Source organism: Choloepus didactylus (assembly GCF_015220235.1).
Source record: "Choloepus didactylus isolate mChoDid1 chromosome 23 unlocalized genomic scaffold, mChoDid1.pri SUPER_23_unloc4, whole genome shotgun sequence".
Taxonomy (NCBI): Eukaryota; Metazoa; Chordata; class Mammalia; order Pilosa; family Megalonychidae; genus Choloepus; species Choloepus didactylus.
In genome coordinates this window covers 147,720-157,164 of record NW_023637598.1, presented here as the reverse complement: position 1 = coordinate 157,164, position 9,445 = coordinate 147,720, and the positions used below count along the sequence as shown (strand labels likewise).

Genomic DNA, 9,445 nt, shown 5'->3' with positions numbered 1-9,445 from the left:
TATTTTATGTGGAACCAAGCACTTGACTTTCCTGAGTTCCCTGCACCTGGGGAGGCTGGGGGAGCTGCTGGTTGTGTCTCTTGTCCCTGAGGGCCTGGAGCCCTGGGTGAGCCCTGAGGCTGCTGCTCCACTCTGAGCAGTGACAGTCAGACATGTCCTCAGGCTGGAGCCCAGAGAGGCTGAGAGAGGCTGAGCTGCTCCACCTGGATCCTGAAAATGGATCTAGGAGCCCTGGGAGTCAGTTGTGGTTTCTGTTGATTGGGGGCTTGGGGACACAGCCCTGGTCTGCTGCAGACAGGAAGCCCCTCTAGTGCAGGCCCTGTTGCTGTTTCCAGAGCAGGTGACTGTGGCATCTGCCTCAGGTCCTTCAAGGCAGAGAGTGGCTGAACCAGCCCCACCTGGGCCACAGGCACTGGGAGAGGGCATGCAGAAAGGACAGCGAATGCCAGACAGAGGGAGCCATGGGACACAGCTGGGTGTGGGTCTCCCACCCCTCAGCCCCTGAGATGAGGTTGCCCTCCCCTGTAGAGAGTGGGGAGGGGGAGGAGAAGATGGACCAGGTCATGGAGAGGCTCAGACTCTGCCTCCTGGAGCTCTGATGGAGACTGAGTGCCCCTCAGTCTCTTTGTCTCTCCCAAAACTATCATGGGGAGTTGATACATTTCCATCAGACCCTGCTCTCTGTCCCTGGACCCTTCCAGTCCTGGGTCCTCCCAGGTCAGCAGAAGACAGAGGAGGAAGAGAAGCAGCCACCCAGAACCAATGGGAGAGGAAGCCTGGCCTCTTGGTCCCCTTGGGTCCTGCAGGTTGGAGCTGTGGGCCCCTCCCAGCTCAGTGTCCATGAGGTTTGCTCAGCCCCCTTGGGAGTCTGAGCAGTTTCCCTGACAATGGGGTTGCCTCAGGATTGGACACTTTGTCCAAAGATGGCCATAAGGCTCAAGGCTTAGCTGGAGTCTCTGACATGGCTGAGCCCTCCACTTTGGGGGGCAGGGGGTCCCAGCTCACCTTGATCAACTCTCCTGGTGCTCCAGCTTATTATGGCAGTGGAATTTGGGAGTTCCAGATTCCAGATGGAGGGATTGTTTTTCCAGAAGAGGTGATTTCATCACAGGCAATGACAAGAGAGCTCACCTCAGGTGCAATAGCTCACCAGCCTCAGGGCTGTTGAATTAGACTGAATATTGCAACTCCAAAAGGACAATCATTGATTTCTTTTTTTCCCTTACAAGTGTCCTGGTGCAAAGAATTGAACCATTTAGATTGCTCATGTTTTCTGAACAGGTCTCAGTGGTGTCTTCAAATCCCTTCCTTTTTCTATTATTATATCTTATTTTTTTCAGTCACAAAGGGAGGAGGCTTATTCAGGGGAGCAGAGGGGTTTGTGTCTCACTTCCCCCTGGTCCTGAGCCCTGTGTGAGCTCTGGAGCTGTCCTCCCACACATGGCAGTGATCATCAGCCTCATCTTCAGGCTGGAGCTCAGATATGAACAAATGTGCTGTATTAGTTGATGCCTCTTTTGATCTAGAGAAGCAACTAGAAAACCCTGATCCCAACTGCTTGTTTGAGCCTGAGTAATACAACAGGAAAACTGGAAAGCTCCCTGACTTCTGATGATACCAGAATATACTTTCTCCTGCAATGTTGTTGCCACTTTTCAGAGTGCAGGTGAGTCTGGTGGGAGTACTGGGGGATGAAGAAAGGGAGGGTGGAGGAGGCAGCACAGGCTGGGAGAGGGAACCTGCAGACAAACACATATGGGTGAGGGACAGAGGCCAGGTTCAGCTACAGAGATCTGAATTAAACCCTGAAGCCTGTCCCTACCTGTGCAGTGGGAGAGGAGCAGGAGAAGAGGAGTCCAGGCCATGGGAGACACACCCCTGAGGCCCCAGGTCTACAAGTGGGCTGCTCAGGGCCTTTTTAAATCTCCAAACTGGACTTGGGGAGCAGGGGCTAGTCATGCTAACATGTTCTTTCCTGTGTGTGTCCCCATCTCCTTCCTGAGCTGGGGCCTGTGGACAGAGGCATGTAAGGAGCAGGGATGCTCTGAGGTTGCTCCTTGTGGGGAGCCTGGGTGGAAGTAGCCACTAATGGGAATATCCCCAAGGCTGAAGGCAGGAGAATCTTCCAGAGACCACAGCTGTTGATTCATCATCAGAGAGCTCAGGTCCAACCAGATTTGGAGTCAGTGGGACACTCAAGCATCTGGGAGCAGCTTCTACAGGGAGCGCCTGCTGGTCACATGGAAAACATCAGACTCTACAGTATTGGGTCTTTCTGCCATTCCATATTTTCACTGTATTTCCACATGTTTTGACCAGGATATCTGTGTGCCAAGCACTGAGCTCAGAACCAATATTGCTGTTAGCTTACTTACTGTTTTTATGACAGAATTATGAGGGAAAAGCCAAGATGAAATAAATAATACAGGGAATATGGAAAGTGCTGGGAGAGAAGACTGTGGTCTTAAAAACTCTAATATTTGGGGCATTTAGAGAAGGTTCCTCAGAGAGGGTGCCCTTCAACTTGCCCTGCTTGGATGAGTGGGTGGGCACCTCCCCATGGGAGAGAAGGAGGGAGTGGCCTTCTGGAAGACAAAGGATTTTAGGAGCTTCAAACTCATCAAAAGTCAAGGGAGGTCCATGGATGGCAAAACCTTGGAGATGATGTTGTGTTTGAGAGATACTTGAGGGAGAGAGTGAACTGGGTATTCATGGGACATGGTGAGGGCTCCAAGAAGAAAGGAGGAGGGGAGTCAAGAGGGAGAAGTGATTTTTCATTTGAACAATCCTTCCTGAGACTGTTGCATGCATAGGTCTGTTTCTGAGCTGATAATTAAATTTCTGTTTCTGTAACTGCTTAACACTGTTTAATTTTGCTTTAAATTTTATTTCTTTATCCAGTGGTGTATGTACCCCTCATTTTTCATGAATTTACAAAAATCTTGCAGGATATTCCTGGACTTAACCATTTCCACATGGGTATTTGAAAAGGTGTAAACTTTCCCCAGTAAATCTGTATTTATTAAAATCTATTAAGTATATTAATAAATTAAATTAGCAGAATTTTCATCTTTTCCATATTCACTCAGCATATCCAGGTCTTGTTTTATACCCTTTGGTGGAATTTTACTTTACATAGAATATCCTGGTGCAGTTTCTGGCAGGTGGTTGCCTCAATGCTGCATGTGTGTGGTGTTTGCAGGGAGAAGGGGATGCAATCATGACTCATCCAAGAACTCTTTCTCAGTGCATGGTCCTGTGATGCAACAGAAGACACAAGCTGGGCCTGGTGCTTGTCTCCAAAGTTGATTGAGTGATGGACATGCTCAGACAAGACTCTTGAACATACCTGAATCTCATCTTCACTGGCCTGGATCCCTGGGTGAGCCCCAGGTGAGCCTGACACTGACAGAATCAAGCAGATGATTGTAGCTTATGGGACTGCCCTGGGTGGGTTGGCCTTATCTTGCACATTTCATTGTATCTGAGAGGAACCTGTTTATACCATGGATTTTCTGCCTGTGTGGAAGTGAGGGCATGATTTCAGCTACATGTCAGTCTAAAGTCAGTGAAACATGGGAGAGCCTCAGACTCTTGGCATGTCACATCCAGTCATCCCAGTAAAGTCAAGGGCTGGCTGTACCAGTGTCAATAAATGTCACCTATCTTAGGGAGACTAGGCCACATGCAGTGATAGGGTGACTGCACCAGGCAGAGGGATCTAGAGGAGGTTACTGTCTCCCTTCCCCATGAATCTGAAACCCTGTGTAAGTCTTAGAGCCCCCATGCCATGTACAGCAGTAATAGTCTTGTCCTCAGGCTGCAGCCCAGAGATTTGCAGAGCACCTGAAACACTTGAGGCATCTTTGGCTCAAGGGAAATCCTGGTGCTTCTCTGAGTCTATCTTGAATCCCAGGAGACACTGGGGAGGGCTCCCTGGCTTCTGCTGGAACCAGCATATCCAGAAGTCACCCACACTGAAGCCACTGCTCAGGGTACAGGTGAGTCTCACAGATGTTCCTGGGGATGCAGAGAGGGGGCAGCTGAGTCAGCACAGGCTGGGAGAGGGAAAATGCAAAACAATTATTGTTGAAGGAGCAGAGGTCAGGGGTAAGCTGCTGGGGATGTGAGCCAGGTGAGCTCTTGCAGCCTGGGGTGAGGCCCTGAGTCCCTGAGGCCTGTCCCCACCTGTGCCATTAGACATGAGCAGGACAAGGAGAGGGGTCCAGGCCATGGTGGACACAACCCCTGAGGCCCTGAGCTGAGGATCTGCTGCCGTGACCTCTCTTTGATGCTGGGAGCTGCAGGGAGAATGGGCTGTTTATGCACCCATTTCCCTCTGGGGGGCTCTGCTCTACCTTGAACCCTGGCTGAGGTCTGATCCTGTACTTTAGAAAGAGGAGCCTATGGATGAGCTCAATGTTTTCCCCCAGGAGGGGTCAGAGTGGAAGCACCTGATGGAACCTCTGCAAAGCAGCTAGCAGGAGACTCTTCCAAGCCAGAGTCCAGAAGGACAGGGCTGACTTTCCATCAGCAAACAAAGGCTGCAATGCCCACCCCTGGAGCCTTGGGGATTACACAGTGGTGGGCCTCCCCTGTGCATTTTCTGGGAAAGATCCACAGCTCCCCCTGTTGTCCATTGATCAAACTGCAGCCTCTATGCTGAGAGAGTGTGGGGGCTCCAGCCTTATTGCCTCTTGGCTTTCAGTCCCCAAATACCATGGGTCTGCCTCAAGAGAACAGACATCAATAAAGTGCCTTTCTTATTGAGGGGCTCCTGTAACAGGGGAAGGAGCAGCTATGGGCACATGGCCATGTTACAATACACATGAGGATCAAGGGAGGGAGAATGCAGAGGACCCTGGACCCTAAGCCCTGAGCAGCCCTTTCACCAGGGGCCCCAGGAAGGAGAAGCCTGGGTTTCTGGGACTGGTGCTGGGCACAGATGCTCATAGTATCCAAAAGAGATGCAGGGGCCCTAGGGGAGGCAGCAGAGAGTCTGACCCAGGCTGGAGGGGGCCCTGCATCCCTGAGGCCTGTCCCCACCTGGGCAGTGAGAGCAGCTTGAGGAGGGGAGGGGTCCAGGCCATGGTGACACAGCCCCTGAGACCACAGGGTGGCCTGACAGAGGAGCGGCTGCTCATGCACATGTGCTCCCACCCAGTACCTGTCTCCCTGCAGGATCTAAGGGACAAACTCAGTAAGGACAGGCCCTGAGCAGCCCCTGCTGGGCTGTGCATCTCCAATCTCCTCTGAGACATAAAATTGCTGGGGCTGCCCTTCTAATCACATCATTTCCATATTTGTGCAGTAACTGGTTCTCATATGCATTGAATCCTTGTCCTTATCATCTAGAAGGAAGAAAGGAGGGGACAAATGATAACTGCAAATGAGAAAATTACCAACAATATTGTATAGAGAGTTTCAAAGCCTTCAGATTTTGAGTGCTTGTGGCAATCAATGAGGGCTCTGTAAGGGGACAAATTTAACTTGTGTTTTGTTGAGTGATAAGGAGAAATCCAGAGGAATGTCAGCAGGAGGGCATCTCAATGAGGACACAGACTTTACAAATCCCACAGGCATGGAATAAATTGTGCATTTAGGAAGCTGCACTATTCTGGGCATTGCTGCAGGGGGTGAAGGGGGTGGGGACAGCCCAGCCCAGGCCTGGTCTCCTGGGACTGGATTGACAGTGGCCTGTTTTTCCCACAAAGGAACTGGCAGTTTGTCCTTTATGGACTTGGGGCATCTTGAGATTTGCTAACAGGAAATGATGTTGGGCTTCTATTTTGGCCAGTTGCTATGAAAATAGAATTGTGAGTGATTGAGCAGAGGCCACAGACTAGGGGTGTGTGTGGTTCTGATGGAACCAGTTGGCAGGGAGAGCAGAGGAGGGGACAGGCCCAGGGGCATGAGGCAGGTCACATCTCAGGAACTGGTGGCCAATAGGATGTGGCTGTGCTTAGAAAGAGGAACAGGTGTGCACCCTGAGACCCGAGTTTCTGAGAAGTCAGAGAGGCCAGTGATGCAGACAAGACACAGGGGACAAGGCAGACATTTAGGGAGCTGGGGGCACTGAGGCAGTTTGGGGATAAATGCAGGATCAGCCAGAGGAAAGACCTTCCAATTTGGGTAAAGCATGATAAGAAAATGCATTTCTTTAATGCTCCAGTTTCATAGCACTTTTTGGGGTGCATTTGTGAAGGAAGTGACTCTCACAATGGCAGGGACCCCACACAATCCTGACTGGGAGGCCTCCTGCCCCTGGTTATTTCTTGGGGATATCCAGATGGAGCACAAGGGAAAAGGGAAAATCCTTTTGTTCACCTGGAGAGCATCAACAATGGTGAACTGTTTTAAATAAAATAGGAGCTAATATTTGAATTTAAATAGCAAATATTTTAAAATGTACCCTTACCTAAGCATCATTTCAACAACTGGCTAAGCTGGAGCTATGAATTCCTGTGTCTTCACTCTACAAGCTCATCAGTTAAGGGGGAATCTGCAGAAATGAGATATGGTCCATTGGGAACTCTTTCCTCTTTGAATTAAACACAAATGCAGACTATAGGATCATTGTGTTCAAAACTTTTTAAAATGAGAAGATTCTTCTTAATATCACCATGAAATTAACATAAGCTGTGTTTATATACCTGCCAGCCTAATTCTCTGGTATATTTTCATTTGAAATTAAGACCAGATTACAAAAAGATTTCATACAGAATAGGAGGGGTTTTGGGGAATCCAAAGTGGTACAATCTTTAGAAAAAAATAAATCTTTCCACTTTTAATTCACAAGATATACATAGATTTTTATTTTGATTGGGTAAAAAGAATTCTGTTACCCAAACAGAGAATTTGCTAAACTGGAGTCAAAAAAAAAAAAAAAAAAAAAAAATCTGTCAATGTGCTTCTGCTGATATTTACAGTTTTGACCCAGTAACAGTATTTTATTTTAAATTGATGCACTCACAGAACACAGTGTCCAACATCCAGGCCACATTGCTTGTTCCCAGAGGCCTGAAACTGTTCTCCGGTGGATTTGTACTCATGGAGTGGAGGATGGACATAAAATTTTCTTGCCAGATGACTTTCTAAATTTGCAGGCACAAGGCAGATCCTAAGGGCCTTAATAAACTTTTAGTTCCTCTCTGTCAGAGGGAAGTTAAATACACACACACACACACACACACACACACGCACGCACACACACACATATATATATACACATATATAATCTTTAAGTCACATGACTTGTCATCTGGATGGAGTTAACCTTCAGCTTCAGGTCCTGTATGGATGGAAATTTGTTGTCACTTCTGCCTGTTATTTTGCAGTGGGTTAGAATAGGGCATCAAGGCCATGGCCCCTGGTCTTCTATTCCACTTTGAGAGAATTAATGCAGAGCTGCAAACTTCAGCTGTAAACATCAGGGGACAAAAATTTCCCCTAAAACTCTGAAGCTTCCCCAAACTATAAACCTGTGAAATCATAGGTCCAAAAAATTCTTAGTTAATGACAGAAAGCAAGGGATAATAAAGATTGTGAAACACCTGCTCAAAAACACATTTTGGATAGCTGATGGCAGGCCACAAGTCCTGATAAGCTCTCTCCTCCTAGAACACAGAAGACACCTGGTGCTCAAAGGTGAGATAAGGAAATCACTGTGAGATTTCCCTATATAACAAGCCAATCCACTCCAAATCAATGCCTGCTTCTCCTTTAAATACATCCATATTGTCTCTTCATTGTGTACTTTTTATCTCTTTAATAAACTTTACTACTTACTCCTACTGGACCCTCTCATCTCTGAATTCTTTCCATGGTGAGTCTCAAACCTGGAAGGGGGCTTGGCTGGCACCATTGTCAGCAGGGTGCCACTTACACTTTTGTTAATTTGGTTTCTTAGTATGGGTATAAATTTTTGTTGTTTGTTTGTTATAAGTCCTTAGAGTCTCCATGGGCATTATACGTAAACATAGGAGTTACAGTGGCAACACTTTAAACCACAATGTCCAGGGGATATGTTGTACTGTAATGTGGCATGGATAAATTTATTAACCCCTGCAGTATAAGTAGCATAAGGTTGGAAATTATGGGGCAAGTGTTGCTGTCCCATGTCCCCAACTGTCCCTGTCCCTGTCATCAGCACCACTTGCATACACCTGGCAGTCAGAGCTCATCCTTCACCTGGAGCCTAGATTTGAGCAAATGCACTGCATTGCTCAAGGCATCCTTAAATCCAGAGACCCCACCAAGAACCCAAGATCCCTGTTGCTGGGCAGAGTGTGAGCAGCAGAGGAAGTACTGAGGTGGGATTAGAATTAGGGCAGTGACTGGATAATGGGCAAAGGGAAAATTCCAGAAAGCAGTCAGGCCACAAGGAGAAAGATATCTCTGAGGAAAGTAACAGTAAACAACACCAGCAAACAACCCATGGTGTGGGAGAAATTACAAGAGGAATAGAAAAAGTACAAAAAGAAGTCCTCCCAGTGGTGTTGGTCTCTTCTCGTCCTGCAAGCATGTGTGCATGTTTTACTTGCTTGTGTACTAAATAAACTCTCTGCCTGCTTGCTTGATCTCTGCTGTCTGCTTGAATTCTTTCTTGCAGTGAGGCCAAGATTTCAGGAATTCAACACCAGCAACAGAACCAGAGAGTGCTCCCTGGCTTCTGCTGGTATGAGTACATGTTCACAGTATTGGCACTGAGGTCACTGCTTAGGATGTAGGTGAGGCTTGCAGAAAGGATGAGTGACTGAGTCAGCACAAGCTGGGGGATGGAACCTGCAAACATAGACAAGGCAAGGTGATGGGCAAGGTGCAATGTGGCTGTCTTGGTTCTGAGCCAAAGGGGCAGACACAGGCTGGGGGGCTGTCCTGGGTCTCTGAGGCCTGTCACTACCTGTGCAGTGGGAGGGGAGTTTAAGGAGGAGAGGGGTCCAGGCCATGGTGGACACACACCCAATTGGTCCTGGTGAAGCTTAGCTGACCCAGGCCTCTCATATACCCTCCCCACTGGCCTCAGGCAGGGGAGCCTTTTAGGATAATTGGGACCTACATCCCCTCTGACCTGGCCTCCATCACAGGACTAGATTCAAGACCCTCCCTCTCTTCTAGACCTGGGAGCCCTGAGGCTTTCCTCTCTCAGACTGCTCAGTTTCTCACCTCCACATGAGTTCTTGATTCTTTCTCTTTCACACAGGTCTGAGTAACCCCTACAGAGACTTTGGAGCTGTCACCCTGGTGTAGCCTTCACTGACAGGAGCTTTGCTCTGAGGGACACATGGGGAATCATGATGTTACTGTCAGAAAACATGGTTCTAAATATCCAGGCCCACCTGATCCCACATCAAACAGAGAAACAAGTCTCTTTTCTTTGGTGAGAAGGTGAGTTTATTTAAGATGCATCAACAAGGAACTAGAGGGGAAAAAAAAGCTTTCCAAG

General features: G+C 48.2%; 1 long non-coding RNA gene across 1 annotated transcript; it reads left to right on the top strand.

Annotated features, from left to right (window-relative positions):
* The first annotated feature begins 1,409 nt into the window (after positions 1 to 1,409).
* Positions 1,410 to 9,445, top strand: LOC119525038. The gene is made up of 3 exons (XR_005214910.1): positions 1,410 to 1,666; positions 3,203 to 3,393; positions 9,203 to 9,445. It is a non-coding gene; the product is annotated as an uncharacterized LOC119525038 (long non-coding RNA).